This window comes from Notamacropus eugenii, chromosome 1 (genome assembly GCF_028372415.1).
Source record: "Notamacropus eugenii isolate mMacEug1 chromosome 1, mMacEug1.pri_v2, whole genome shotgun sequence".
Taxonomy (NCBI): Eukaryota; Metazoa; Chordata; class Mammalia; order Diprotodontia; family Macropodidae; genus Notamacropus; species Notamacropus eugenii.
In genome coordinates, this window is record NC_092872.1 from 455,661,194 (window position 1) to 455,677,035 (window position 15,842).

General features: G+C 41.0%; 1 long non-coding RNA gene across 2 annotated transcripts in view; it reads left to right on the forward strand.

Moving 5' to 3' along the window:
- The window catches only part of LOC140519242 (uncharacterized), a 185,921-nt gene extending 173,342 nt beyond the window's left edge, over nt 1-12,579 (forward strand). For both annotated transcript variants that reach the window (XR_011972142.1, XR_011972141.1), the window contains exon 3: nt 12,330-12,579. This is a non-coding gene — a long non-coding RNA (uncharacterized lncRNA). The remainder of the gene's footprint in view (nt 1-12,329) is intronic.
- The last annotated feature ends 3,263 nt before the right edge of the window (nt 12,580-15,842 follow it).

Sequence of the window (15,842 nt, forward strand, 5' to 3'; positions counted from 1 at the left end):
ACTACTGTATATACCCCATAGGGAGGTCAAAGACAGAAAGAAAAGGTCCCACATAGACCAAAATAGTTATAGCAACAGTTTTTATGGTAGCAAAGAAATGGAAACAAAGTGGGTGCTATTTGACTGGGGAAAAGTGGAACGAAGTCCAGAATGGTGATGGAATGGAATACTCTTGTGCCATAAGAGACCACCTGTGTCAAGATTTTGGAGAAACATGGAGAGGTTGCAAAATGGATGCAGAGTAAAGTATGCAGACTCTAGAGAAGGATTTACATGATAATTACTAAGGAGAAGAACACCAAAAAGGCAGCTGAACTCCTCTGTTCCAGAAAGCAAATGATGATGATGATGATGAGGATGGTGTTGAAAGCTAGCAATTATTCAGCGCCTACTATGTGCCAGACACTGTGCTAAGTGCTTTACAAAAATGATCTCATTTGATCCTCACAACAACTCTGGAAGCAGGTGCTATTATAATTCCCATTTTACAAATAAGGAAACTAAGGCAAACAGGATTAACTGCCTTACCCAAGTCCATGAACCATGAGAAGTCTATTTTTTCTGAGCCTTATAAGATGAGCTAGTAAGTGTCTGAGGTTGGATTTAAATTCAGGTCTTCCTGATTCCAGGCCAGGTGATGAAACACACCTCTTTCTTCTCTAATGAGAGTTGGGGGCTACATATGTAAAATGTACTTATGCTATTAAATACAGCCACTGTTTTGGTTGGTTTGGCCTATCTTTTTTGTTTTGTGCCAGGGCTTGGCACATAGTAGGTGCTTCATAAATGCTTACTGAATGCATTAAACTGGATCTCTTTAAATGGAAGGTTTAATGGGGAGGGAATGTTTCAGAAAATGCCAGTGGTGTTCAAAATAAAAGGCATTAATAGATCTCAAAAGTGAGGCAGCCAGGCAAAGAGGCTAGAGGGCTGGTATTTGAGTCAGAAAGGCCTGAGTTAGATTGACGCACTTCTGCTACACATTGCCTGTGTGCCTCTGGGCAAGTCACATAAATTCCCAGTGCCTCAAATAATTTTCTGAGTCTATAAATTGCAGAATAGCTGCTAATCTGCATTGGCAGGAGGTGTTTCTTCGCTTGGGATTCTCTATTCCAATGAAGTTTCATGTTTAGACTCCCACCCTTTGGCCCTCCAAGCTCTCCCATTTCTGCAGTCTTATTTCCCACTACTCCACAACACAGAACACTGTTTTTCTAGCCAGGCTGTCTCCTCATCCTTCCCTACATAGCATGTTCACACCTTCTTTTGCTCATTCTGTACTCCTCATCTAGCATGTCCCTCCTTCCCCTTTCTTCTCTACCTGTACAAATTGGACCCATCCTTCTCTGGTTAGCTTTAGGCCTACCTTCTCCAGGAAGGCCCACATCTCCCTCCTATGAGATGTTATAAAAGCTTAATGTTCTTATGAATCCTTTTGTATTGGATTAGATACCATCTAATGTTCTAATAGCTAATGTTTTTCCCTGTGGTTTCATGATTATGATTTCATGGTCTTACTGGTTAATTCTGCATCCTTATATGCCATCAACTATCCTATAAGCTTCTCCAAAGTGGGGAAAATACATTTTTCCTTACCTTATATTCCCTATGGCAACTAGAATAGAGAATAGAACAAAGGATTGAGTTTCTTTTCATTCTCCAGTGGCCATTGATTGAGTGCCTGTGATGTTCGAGGTCCTACATTGGACCACATTGTGGTAGATGCAAAGATGAATGATGCTGAATAACTAAGGGAAGTCCTACATTTGGCAAATTAGATGGTCTCTTTTTGTGTGTGTGGTGTATGCTTATGGAGAGGAGAGAAACTGGGACTGGGACAGCTGGGACAAAGTCTTCCTTTTTCTGACTCCTGGCCACCTGCTTTCCTATTCACTCCCATTCAGGTTAATGAAAATCACAGAATCATAGAAATTCAAGAGTTGGAAGGGACCTCAGAGGTCATCTGGTCCAACTTGTTCATAAACAAAGAACCCTTCTACAGTGTACATAGTAACTGATCTTTTGGCCTTTGCTTGAAGACCTCCAATGAGGGAAACCCATCATTTTCTTGGACAGCGCAGTTCACTGATTCTGCCCAATTTGTCTTCCAGACTCAACTTATATTTAAAGCTTCATTTGAGAACCACGTGAAATTTTACCTTCTCTAGGAAGTGTTTCCTGATTGATTGGAGGAGAGGCAGCAAATTCCCTTTCTTCACCATCTTGCAATGTGTTCCCCTCCCACTTTTGGATAAAGTTGATTATTTACAGGTTCATGTTTTATTCAGTTGGCTCCATGCCCTTTGAATCTGATTTGGATTGTGAACTTCTATGAAACAAGGCTTGTGGGTATCACCTCCTTGCATATTGCTATCCACAGGCAAGGTCTGAGGAGGTGTTCCATTGATGCCCTTGAAAATGTACCATCTCTAAGCTGGGATCGCCTACTCCTGCTGTTCTCCTGTTGTTCTCTGCCTCCATACCCTGCTCATGTTTTGTCTATTCAACAAACATTAACTGAGCAGCCACTATTCACCATTCATTCATTAATCATTCATTCAAAAATCTACTATTAAGTACTTGCTATTAGCAGGGTCCTGCTCTATGTACTTTGGGGGAATATAGAGATGAACAAGATAGGCTCTCTTTCCTTAAAGAACTTTTAATCTTGTAGGGAAACTCAGATATGCATAATATCAAGTAGTGGGGTGGGACCAAACTCTACTGTACTATTATAGTTGACCTAGGAAAGAATGAGAGGCTGGAGAATGTTATTTCCCCCGGTATATAGTGATGTAAAGGATAGCATTCCTTTCCATTCACCTACTTGGAAAGCCTTTTTTCCCCTTCTTTGACTATCCTTACCTTTCCACCAATCAAGACCCAGATCAAATCCCATTTTTTTTATATGAAATCTTTTCTATCTACTCCTACCCACGGTGATTTCTCCTTTCTTTGAGAGGTGACAGTAGTTATTATCTGCTCCATTTATGACCTGCTATCTTGTTCCCTCTTTCTGTATATGAGTCTTAACTCCCTATCTAGATTATAAGCCTTCCAGGAAAGGGACCATATCTTCTTCTCTTGTGTTTCCCTCTGCCCTTACTTAGGTCTGTGTCCACAGGAGGTATACGTAATAAACACATTGAATTTGTGACGTTGGAGGGGGTTGGGGATGAATTGTTATAACTAGTTCATGATCAAGGGAACCATGGATTTTGAACTTGATGGGACCTAAGAGTTCATTCCTATCATTTTATAAGTGAGGATCCTGAAACCCAGAGAAGAAAGGTGACTTTCCCAATGTCACAGAAGTAGTAAGGAGCAGATCTAGAAGGACCAAGGAACATACAGTTAATCAAATGCTTATTCCACCACTCATATTTTCTGCCCAATACCAGCAGACATTTTGAGGGCATCAACTCAGTTCCTTGCCTCTCTTTTAAGCTGTTCAAGAGCACCTGTCATTGACCCCTTGGCTCTAAACTTTTGCGCATACTACTACTTTTCTCTCAATAGACTGAAGCTTGGTATAGATGGTTCAATCAGATTATGGCTCAGCTCCTGTGCTTCTTTGGGAGACGTCTTCCCATTATCCTGCTTCCCATTATGATATATTTAATGTTTGTATATGGATATACTTGTAAAGCTCTTTAATAAGACTATTAGAAATTATCCCCTGGTCTGTATGTGCCTCCTCACACCAGTTATCAGCTCCCCCAGAAACAGGCAGGCCTCAAATCTGGCAGACTAGTTCCCTCTTCCACACTCTCTCTGCTCCCACCACTCCCAGTAGGGAGTTGGCAAGGATGCTTGCCCAGAGTTTTTTCATTCACAGCAAAACCTACACAGAACAATACTGTCCACATATCTGTCTTAAATTATAACCACCCAGAGTGCTGGGACCAGCTTGTCCAGTTCTCTCTGTAATGGAGCCATGAACCATTAAATGCTTTTTGATTATGATGACTTCAAGACCTGTCCCCCACATACAATCCCCAGGGTTCAAGGCCCCCTTCCCCACTTTGGAGTATGAGAAAAGAATAAAAAGGTCAGAGTCTGATGTGACGTCCATCTGATGACATTGTCATATCACCTTGGGATGAACCATATTAAGGGAAGGATTAAGTGCAAGAGGGACCACCCATATGTTTCCAACCTTACTGAGTTTTAAAAAGGGGGAGGAAAAACAACCTTCCTGGAAATCTCTGCTTTCCTCTCTACTAAAAAGCAAATGCAATTCCATGGAGCATGATAAGTAGCTCTGGTTATTTCTCGGTCATTAATTTATGATCCAGAGTTGTTGTTGCCAGAACTGGGGGATGGGATGGGGGGGTGGGGAACTGTCCCTGCTTTCCCCATCACTCCTATCAGATAGCTTGGTTGTGTTGTTTCCCGGGGATGGCTGCTGCTTCTCTTTTAAGTACAGAGTGAACCTCATTGTTAAATTAAAGCCATTTCTTCCTTAACAAATCATTTGCAAGTTTCTGCCTGTGACTGAAAGCACTCCATGCATCTGCACCCAAATGCCACTTACAAGCGAATTAAATCCATCTGATGGTACTCGGACCCAGATGCAGAGAATGGAATCTTTCTTTGCTATGTACTTCATTTGTGCTCTGGTACATAAGATAAAAGTAATAGGAGAGGAGGATAAAATTCAAGGGCAATTTCAGTTCTGGATGTTTAACCAGGAGAGCAGAAATCAGAATCGCTGGACCAAAGAATTCTCGTTTCTGTAATATTTGCACACAGAATGGTTTCAGGCTTAAAAATACACATTAACAGGCTGTGCCAATCACAGGTACTTGTAATTAGGTGCTGACTTGGAATGGACACAAAACTTTTTTGTAGTATTCAATTTGTGCTAACACTTTGTTTTAATTGAGGTGAGCAAAAAGGCCACTAAATACCTTGGTCCCCACTCAGAGGCTTAAAAGTAGTGTCCGTACCTTTCTGTTGATGGATCACTTACCCAACATGCATTTCAGAGCACAGCTGATGCAGAGGCCCCATAATGTCCTCAGCAGAAGAAATGTTAAGTGGGGGACTATGGCAACTACTGTCTTGGAAGGAGGTTAATATGGGCAAAATGGGTTCAATGGCTTCTTTCCTTCCTTTTGTGCTACTTCCAAAACACCACCCACTAATGTGAATAAAGACCTGAGGTGTCAGGGAAAAGGCAGCAGAGTCTGAAAGGGGAAAGATTTTGGAGGTAGTAGCTGGCAGGAGATGCAGCCATTGAATGAGGGTACTGACTGTTTGTCTAGATGACCTAGTATTCATTATATCATAGAGAATATAGTTTGGGGGACACATTCCTTACTGGGGTCCACTTGGGAGCCAACTTAGCAATATGTCTCTGGAAATTTGTCTAAGGGAAGACAGTGACTGGGGCCACTGTCTTTCATCCAACCCTGTTTCCCTCCTTCTCTTTCTCTGTCTGCCTATCCATGCCTAGTTTTCATCGATGAACATCAAAGTTCTTAGAGGGTGACTGAAGACATCTTGCTGCTTTAATGAGAGCCAAGTGGTGACATTTCCCCCCCTCCCCCCACTTAAATAGGCTGGGAGAGAAGGGGGACGGGAAAGAGATAAGGGAAGAGCCTTAGATTGGTTTTGTGACACATGGATTGTCCTGTGTTGTTTCTTCCCCCCAGAGACTAGAATTTGTAATGTTATGATTTCTATCCTTGAAAATGACATTCAGATAAAGCTTTGCCGGGTCTGCACTCTTTTCCATGGGGAGAACTGTGTTACTGGTCTGACAACTTACAGCTGTTGGTGGCTTATAACCTGGCACTCGCACCTGCTCTCTTCCCTCCTTACCTTCTTCCAACTGGAATTGATCAAAGGTGGCCTTCGCCATCTTAGGAACTCATTGAGGACGTCACCAACCTACATCATCTCCTTCCCTACATCCCTCCCCCCTCTCTTTAGCCCACAGTCCACACCAGTGTTGTTTATCTGATCAATTCAAAGGTAGTTCTTCAGATGGATAAGAAAGCAGCATTCTTTGATGGAGATGGGCTGAGTAGTAGGGAAAGAGGAGTTGGTTTAAATGCCCTCTGCACAGCTTTAATTAAATTTAATTAAATAAGACCAGATGTATTGGTTGATTAATAGCTGTGTTTAGTTTTCTTATTTCTCCAAACTAAAATACTGTTATTTGTCTGTCCCTTGGTGTTGCCCTTTGCTCCTCCTTCATAGCTCATGGCATATGGAGAATTAAATACTTTTCCCCTTCCCTGTTTCCTCACTCATTCTAAGACTCTTCCCTTTTCCCTCCAGTTGGAGGGTGCCCATTTTTTCCATTATTTGTATCTTCTCAGAATGGATGGAGGGATGAACTAGAAAATGGCTGCAAAGGTCCATTTCCAGTCCTGGGATTTGATGACTTATTTCCAAGTAGTTTAGAATATAGACTATTCAATCTGGAAAGAATCTCAACAATCTTACAGATGAGGGAATTAAAACCAAATGAGAGGTGGTCTCAGGTTTATGCAGATGGGCCTTGAACCCCACAATTAAACAAATTCAACAGGCATTTATTAAGCACCTAGTATGTACAGAGAAGGTATCTTGACTTCCACTATAGTACTCTTTTTATTGTATGCTGTTTCCTAAGCAGCTTTTTCTGCTGGGTTCCAATTAGATTCAGATCTCTCTCCTCCTCTCCTTTGTCAGAGATGGACTATTGGTGAGTGACCTGCCCTCATGAGTCTGGGGAGTCAGGGGTGGAATTTTTCTATTAATGGAAAAAAGGTTAGTGTGTGGACTTTGGGACCTTGTAGGTCCTCATATGCCTATCTATCGATAACAGTAATGATTGGATGAAGAGAATGACCTCTTGAGCAGTAAAACAGCCTTTCAAATGCTGACTTATTTATTGGTCAGCCAATAAAGGATTAGTGCCTAATTGAACCTAAATAAAGGGTGATATATGTAGGAATGGAAAAATGTCATCCTTTTGCATCATGCTAATAATTTTTCTGTAATTTGGCTGCTGGACATCAATGCTACCCAGAAAGGACTCTAGACCTTCAGAGAATGGGAGCCCCTCAAACCTTTTGCTCAGAGGAACAAATTCATTTGTTCAACAAGGCAGGATGTGATATAATAGGAAGAACCCTTTAATTGGAGTCAGAAGACTTTGATTTGAGTTCTGGTATAGAAGCAAGAGCCTTGGCTCTGGAGTCAGAAAATTTTCATTCATATCTTACCTCTGATTATTATAGCCAAAGTGACCTTGGACAAGTCACTTAACTTCCCTAGACCTTATCAGTAAAATGGGAGGGCTGGACTAAGTGATCTATGAGGTTACTTCCAGCTCTAGAACTATAGTGATCCAGGTTCTGTACTGGACAACTCTCAGTTTTCTCATCTGTAAAATAAGGATAATAACATTTATACTGCCTCTCTCCTGGACGAGGAAAGTGCTTTGTAAACTGCCAAACACTCCATGAATGGGAGCTATCATATGGGCTCCCTCAGCTCAGTTGTATACTCTGACAGTGATTCTGAAGGTGTTGGTGAAACATGTCTATGGATTCTGATATTCAGGAGTTCTTCAGCAAATGGAAGACAGGAGATCTCTCCTGTAGTTATTTATTTATCTAGGATACGGGAGACATAGACATAGGAGTCAAGTCTTGCCTCTGCTAATAACTGTCTATATATATGATCATGGACAAATCACTTAGCCTCTCACATTCTTTTTCTGTTCAATAATTATTCCTACCCTTACCTTCCACAGCCAGTTTCCCTCTTGATTAAGGCCCTCTTGAATTAACTTTGTATAATTATATATAATTGAAATACCTTTGTATAACTGTATATAATTTGAAATATACTTACTTGCATTCATGTTGTATATCTCCAGTAGTATGGAAGCTCACTGGGGCAAGAGGCATTTTCATTCTTTGTTTCCCCATTGCCTTGCACGTAGTAGGTGCTTAATAAATGTTTATTGGTTGAATTTCTAAGTGTTTTTTTTTTTTTCAATTTGCCTTCCATGACATATCTGGAATCCATCCCTTTCTCACCATTCACTAGGCTCCTTGTAACTGCAGGCCCTGATCACAGCCTATTTGAACTGATACAACAGTCCCCTGATTGGTCTTCTGGTCACTTCCCTTTGCAATCTGTGGTCCACATTGTCGCTAAAATAAAGCACAGGTTTGACCATGTCAATGTCTTGCTGTCCCTGTCACTATTTTGCATGAAGTGCAATGGATCATGTTGAATTTGTTCAAACAAATAATCCATTTAATAAAAATATATTCAAATATCATCCCTCCCCCCAACCACCAGTAAAAGCAATTCCAAGGCAGTTAAAAAGAAATTTAGAAAGATAAAAGCCACTGTCAAGGAGGTTAAAAGCAGTTGGCAAGGAAGTTTTCTGGGATTCAAGAACTCCTCATCCAAGTCTTAAAAATGACTTTCATACACTTCTTGAACAAAGACCCCACGGGCAAGGGTCCTACATGGATACGCTTGGAAGCCAAGTGAACTCCACTTGCCCCAGGTCTGCACTAGTATTTCCTGGCTCATAACAGGGCTGGCTGGTGTTGGGTTCCACCATGCCTCTGCCCCACATCATGTCCTCAAGAAGTGTCTGAGCCAGAACAAAAGAGAAATTTATCAGCTTGCCCTTTAAACCCCTATCCACACAGCCCACCATTCTTATGAAATATTTAGTATTTCTGTTGGCTTTCTTTTGTTCAGTTGTGTCTGACTCTATATAACCCCATGGACAAACCATGAGATCGTCTTGGCAAAGACACTGGAGTGTTTTGCCATTTCCTTCTCCATTGTCTCCCCATTTTACAGATGAGGAACTGAAGTAGGTAGGGGTTAAGTGACTTGCCCAGGGTTACATGGCTATTAGTTCCTCCTAAAACACACTCAAGTTTTGGCAAATATGATGCACTTGCTGTTCCCCAAATGTGGTACTGTATCTTTCAATCCTGTGCCTTCACACAGGTGGTCTCTGATATATGGTTTGTACTCCATCCTTACCTCCATCTCTTGGAATTCCTAGCTTCAAGCAAGGCTTGGCTCATGTGCTGCCTTCTAAAAGAAGCCTTTCCATATTCACCTTAGCTTTTAAGTCTGTCTTCCTCTTCAAATGATCCTGTATATACATGGTTACATGATATAGATCCACTCCTCATCTCTACTCCCATCCCCCACTCACAACTCCCCAACCCCCAGCTCCCACTAAAATATAAGTTCCTCAAGGGACAGGGACTATTTTTCATTCTGTCATTGGGTATACTAGAATCCAGCAAAGTGCCTTATATATAGTAGGCAATTAATCAGTGCTGGTTGGGTTGAAGTAGATAATATTATTCACCTCACAAAGGCAACTAGGTGGCACAGTGGATAGAGCACTGGGCTTAGAATTAGAAACACTTATCTTCGTGAGTTCAAATCAAGTTTCAGACGTTTACTAGCTGTGTGATCCTGGGCAAGTCACTTAACCCTGTTTGCCTCAATTTTCTCATCTGTAAAATGAGCTGGAGAAGAAAATGGCAAGCCATTCTAGTATCTTTGCTAAGAAAACCCCAGATGGGGTCACAAAGAGTTGGATACAACTGAAATGATTGAACAACACCCGCCTCACAAGGGTATTTTGAGGATAAAATGAGGGAAAATATATACATATGATTTGAACAAGTTAGAATTATTGGACAAATAAAGTCATTATTGTTGATGTAGCATCTCAAGTTTAAAGTCTAAGTCCAAAAAAAAAAAAAAAAAGGAAAGCTTTGGAAGGGTTTCCTTCTGCTTTACTTTTCATATGGGCAGCAGGTGGCACAGTGGATAGAGTGCTAGACTTGGAGAAAGGAAGACCTGAATTTACATCTGGTCTCTGACACTTACTAGCTGTGTGACCAGTCAGTTCACTTAGCCTCTGTCTGCCTCAACTTCCTCATCTATAAAGTAGGGATACCAGTAGCACCTACGTTCCAGTATTGTTGTGAGAATAAAATGAGATGATATTTGTAAAGCACTTTACCCATGCTTGGTAGTAGGTGCTTAATAAATGTTTGTCCCGTTCCTCCATAGTTCTTTTTGTGGGTTTTACCAATTTGATAGGGACTACATAACTTTAGAAGTACTGATTTGGGAAGGGTCCTAGAGCAAATATCTTTTTTCTTTTTTGTTACTTTTCATTGGCACAGTAGATAGAATGGGAGAGCCAAGTCAAGAAAACTTGAGTTTGAATCCTTCCTTAAACTTTGTGACAAGTGGTCAAGACACTTAACCTCTCTGTGTCTCAGTTTCCTCATCTGTAAAATGGAATAATATCACTTTCCTAATACCAGCCAGAAGTGTTGTGAGTCAGAAAGTAGTGGGGCAGACCTAGGGAAGGTGGGGTTATCTTTGCCCCCAAGTGGATTGATTAGGCCCCTAATATGTGGCCATGTGGGCAGCAAGAATATAAAGCCTTTTTCACAGGCTTGTGAACATTTCACATGTTGTGAAGATCAAATGGGTTAACATGTAAAGTGCTTTATGAACCTTAAAACACTATATAAAGCTAGCTATGTTATTATCCCTATTACATTATGTTACATTATTTATTTTTTAAAATTATGCATAATGCTGTTTTTTTTTTTAAACTTTGCCTCATTAAGATGTAAATGGCTTAAAGTTTAAGGTTTTGGTTACAGATTTTACTGACCTTGGTTTGACTGTTGGCTGCTTGGTATTTGTTGCAAATGTTGTGTAAAGGAAACTCCTTGCTGGACATATGTGTTTATGAAAGACTAGGCAGAGACAGTGACATTGCCTTCAGGGCTTAGGTTTTGTGCTTGCTTAGATTCATTTGCACAGTAGACTCAAAACATATTGGGTACCTCAAAACTACTGCAGGGGGTTAGACCCACACAGGTTTGTGGAGTTTTTAGTGGTTGAGATCCCCTGAAATGAGTTTAGGAACATAGTATTGCCAGACAGAAATTCAACAGTGAATTACACAGACGCACTGATCCTAAGTTAGGATTAAGGATCTGATAGAGATGGAAACTCAGTAACCTGGAAATGCAGTTTAAAGAAACAGAATTAAACCCACGAGTATTAATTAGCTGGAACTGCTTTGTGTTTCAAAAAACTTGGGCCTGGGGGCAAAGCCTCTTTCTAGAAAGGAAACACCAATTCTAGCAAAAGCCCTGCTAAGAAAGACAAACAAGAAAGGGAACATTTATTAAGTACCTACTACGTGCCAAGTGCTATGCTAAATGCTTGGCAAAATTATTTCATTTGAAAGGACTCCTTATGGGATAAAGCTGGGAATTGTTTTTCCTAGTCTAAAATTGAGTAGGTGAGATTTTTGTCTTTTTAAAAGAGCTGAAGCAGGATCAGCCTCTGGACTTTTAAGCAAACAAAGGAAAACTCTTGGCAGAACCTATTACTTCTATGAGGAAGATCATCCTGGCTAAGGATTCTCTCCAGAGGCTGGAAACAGAGAAAAGCTCCATAACTTTGTGCCCAAAGGAGCTGCAGTGGCCATGACCATGGGACCAAGAAGGTAGAACTGAGCAGCAGACTCACAAGCCCAGTGCATTTGGCAGAGAATATTTACCTAGCAGAGATCATGGATCTGGCAGCTCCTATTTGCCTGAAAAAGATTGGACATTACATGAGATCAGTGGGCTGGAGGCCCAGTGGGCTGGAGTAGTGCAGTGATATTACCAGGAATTGATGGTAATTGAATATTGGAGACACAAGGAGTTGTCTCAGCCATATGCATTTCCTACAGATGGACCTCTCCATATATTTTCCTTACTTATGTCTAATCTTTCCACTGATTGTGTCGGTTATTATGGGAGAATGTGCCTCAGGTTTATGAGGGAAACTTATTGATTTCTTTTTACTATACTATTTCATTAAATGCCATTACTTTGAATTAATTATGTTCTCTAGCTGACTAGTAAGGTAAACTGACACATCATTTGAGATGGATGTGAATCCAAAGACTCTTGTCAACCTGGGGTAGCCTCGTCTGGGAGATCCACTGTAGAAGATGATAGTGGGAGGTGTCCCCAGGTGCTACAATTACATCTGTATTACTAATATTACATATATAAAATAATATTAAATTATCAAGTATATATGTTAAGTATATATATGTTATATGCATACATATATTAAGTATTAGTAATAGTAAGCTTGGACAGGCATTGTAGATGGATAATGAGCGGGGCTCAAAATTGAAGAAGAAGAGGGGAAGCCAGGTTTTAATTTGGGACACTGCAAAGTGCTTTTAATAAGCCCTAATTGCTTCCTGTTACAAAAACTCATCTTTCTTTTTTTTTTAGTGCTTATATATGTCCAGTGATGCTATGTGATTGTAACTCGTGGAACAACACCATCTCTGAGGAACCAAGACTGTGGATGACCCAGAATTATACAGCAAGTATAAAGAGGCTGGAGCTTATTGTCAACGATGACTTGAGTAGAAATGATCGTAACACCAACCTGATACCCATGGCAGCTGCTATGAATATGCATGCATAGTTCCAGGGTAAATTTATAAAATAAAATAAACTCTCTTCCTCAAAGGCAAAACCAAAATATTTATTTGGGACATCATTAGAATACCAGGAGGTAATATTTAACAGAGTACTTATCACTAATCCAGGGAGCACCAACATCTTAAACCTTTTCCTGTCAGACCTCCCCACAAAAACAAGTTCCCCTAGACAAATTCCTCCCTCCACCCACTCAAAGCATGCTTTTCTCTCTCTCTCTGCTCTTTGGGCCAACTGCTCCCACTCACAGCTTGCTTCTCTCTCTCTGTTCTGCCTGCTCTGCCTCTGCTCTCTCTTTCTCTCTCTCTCTCTCTCTCTCTCTCTCTCTCTCTCTCTCTCTCTCTCTCTCTCCCCAACTTGGGCAAGCTCCTCCCAGTCTGAGCTCCATGTGATCATTGTGTTAGGCCTATTAATGGGTTGGGAAGATGTTCTTATTCTATTAACAGTACAGTGATGTAAAAACTATTATTCAGTGAAGGACTGATCAGAAAAGGGAGTAGAATGGTTATTTAGAAAAAGCACAGCCTGAATGTTGCTCTGGTGCCTGCATATTAAAAGACTCCCAGTGAGTGTGTTGCATCCTCAATGGAAGATGGATGGAAAGATGAGGATAAGAACTGGAGGGAATCAGAAGGTATACAAAGGTTGTCCCCTACATGGTTAGAGGGAGTATCCCCATCCTGAGTCTACAGAATCTCTTGAAATTTCGAAGTACAACAATAAAAAACCCCAACAAACCAACAACCCTAAAACCCAACAACTATTTGGTTATATCAACAATCAATCATTCAGTCAATAAACATTTATTAAGCACTTACTATGTGCTAGGCCTGGGCTAAATGCTGGGGATATAATACAATAAGAAGAAAGACAATCTATGTCCTCAAAGAGCTTACATTCCACTGGAGGAAGATGAGACATAAATGAAAGCTGGAAGGGGGTGGAGAGGAGATAAAGGTACCAAGGAGAACATGGTAGAGGAATTCTAGAGTTATTCTGTAGAGGAATGAGAAATAATTGGTCTGGATATCCTCTTTAACTGGAGGTTCTGGGAGAGAAGCCACAGGGGCAGAATCTACTTCCATTCTAGGACTAGAGTGGGCTTCAGGGGAAATGGGCTATGGTAGAGGAAGTCTAGAGTATAGAGGGGAATAAGGAATATCAGTCAACCAACTGGCATGTATTAAGTACCTACTGTGTGCCAGGTACTGTTTAAATGCTACTTTGTTTGAGGGGGAGACCGAATCCATTATTATTGTTATTATTAGAAAGATTTCTTGGTGAAGAATTTCCTGAACCAGTGTACCTCAGGGTCTTCTCCTCTGTAATTTATAATCTTAGTAAATTTCCTGGGAGGGACCATGTCTTGCTCATGGTCCCCACAGATGCTATGTGAAAACTGGGACTTTAAGCCAGGTCTTCCCAACTATGAGGCCAACTCTGTATCTAGAATGTCACCTTTTGGATGGAAAGACAAAAAAAAGGTTCTTGCCTTAAAAAAGCTGATATTCTATCAGAGATGGCAATATGAGATCTTTCTGGCCATGGACAGAGCATTAGGCCTGGAGTCAAAAAGATCTGAGTTGAAAGCCAGATTCAGACACTTACTAGTTGTGTCTCAGTTTCCCCATCGGTAAAATGGGAAATAATAATAGCGCTTCTCAGGGTTGTTGTGAGGATAAAACGAGTTCATATTTGTGAAGTTCTTTGCAAACCTTAAACTGTTAGATGTTAGATGTTCTATTATTTCTGACGGGTAGTGGGGCTCAGGAGTCCTTTGTATTTCAGTGATGCTTGTTCCTCATTTACACCTAGTGATGCCTATCCACCTGCCAGGTTAAAAAGGTCAAGGAGTTTTCCTTTGCTCAACAGAAAAAAGAGAAAGGCACCAAGAGGTGAACCTTGCCTGGTCCTCTCTCTGGTGGAGAAAGGAAGAGTGAGGAACTGAAAAACTCTGAGTGTGGTTCCTTAAGAGACTCTTGTCTTTAAGCCCAGCCCAGAACTTCTGTTCTGAACAGGTCCCATGATCCTAGTGTTGTTCCTTCTTTGTAGAATCTAGACTTGTTCGTTGTCTTCTTGGAGGATTCGAGATCTAGCCCACAGACCTTCTTACCAAGCTCTGGGTTCTTTGGGGCATCTCGAAAATTGTTCTGGTTTCCAGAAAAGTTTTCCTCTGTGGACCTCACAGTACATAATAAATCTGGGTCTTCTCTAATGTAGGTCGATGGTTCTCAATTTCCATTCAAGCACTCAAGGTATGTCAGGTAGAGAGGAAAGCCTTTAGTTCACACCAGAGAAAATTTGATACAACATACAGGACTCACTATATAATACAAACAGTAAATACAATTCTTTCCTTTCTACTGAGTTTAGTCTTCCACCCAAAGGTCTATATAGACCTCCTACACTAAGGATTTGGATTCTCCCTGGAAGAGAAAAAACCTAGAGGATTCTCTAAAAGTGACCTCCTTCCTCATGAGACCTGTGCTGTTCAGAGAACTCAGATAACCATGAGATAACTCATGGCAGTTAGAGAATGACAAAGTCTAGATTTTTGCCAGATAGCCAATCCAGGAGCTCCAGAATACTGGGGTTTCTTGATTTCCTGCTATTCAACCTCCAGGTCCTTTTCCATGACTATAGTCTCACATTGAGAGATTACACCACTGCCTCTCCACATTTGAGACCAGGTCCAACCATTGCTTCTTTTGTCATTTTTTGGCTGCTTGAATGAGAACATGTAGAATTACTATGTGCCAAGGCTGCCATTAGCAGCTCCAGAGGAAGTCAGATTATAGGGATGTACCAGCTCAGCTCCACCTTGGGACCTAGATATACTCTGGGTCTTTGGTTTATGGTCTGCCCTCAGCTCATTCTCAGTCTTTCTCCCTATCCCTGTCTTCTCCTCTTCCTGTCCTCTCCTGTCCTGTCCTTTCCTTTCCTCTTCTCTTTTTCTCTTCTCTCTTTCCTCCCTCTGTTTCTTTCTCTCCCTCCCTCTCTTCTCTTCTTTCTATCTCTGTCTCTCTCTCCTCTCTCTTCTAGGTTTAATACAAAGATGTGGTGACTGATCCACAGTAGCCTGAGCCAGTTGATCCATCCTTAACCAGACACTTGATCTTATCATTAATGAAGTATAAATGGGTCAACGATTACCCAGATCTAGGAGATGATTTTGGTCATCTCAGGTGGCAATTGGAATGTCTATGTCGTCCATAGAGTGATGCAACATCCCAAACAAAAATATACCTACCTATAACTTCATCATAGTTGAGCCTGGATCAAATCTCTGCATTCCACCTC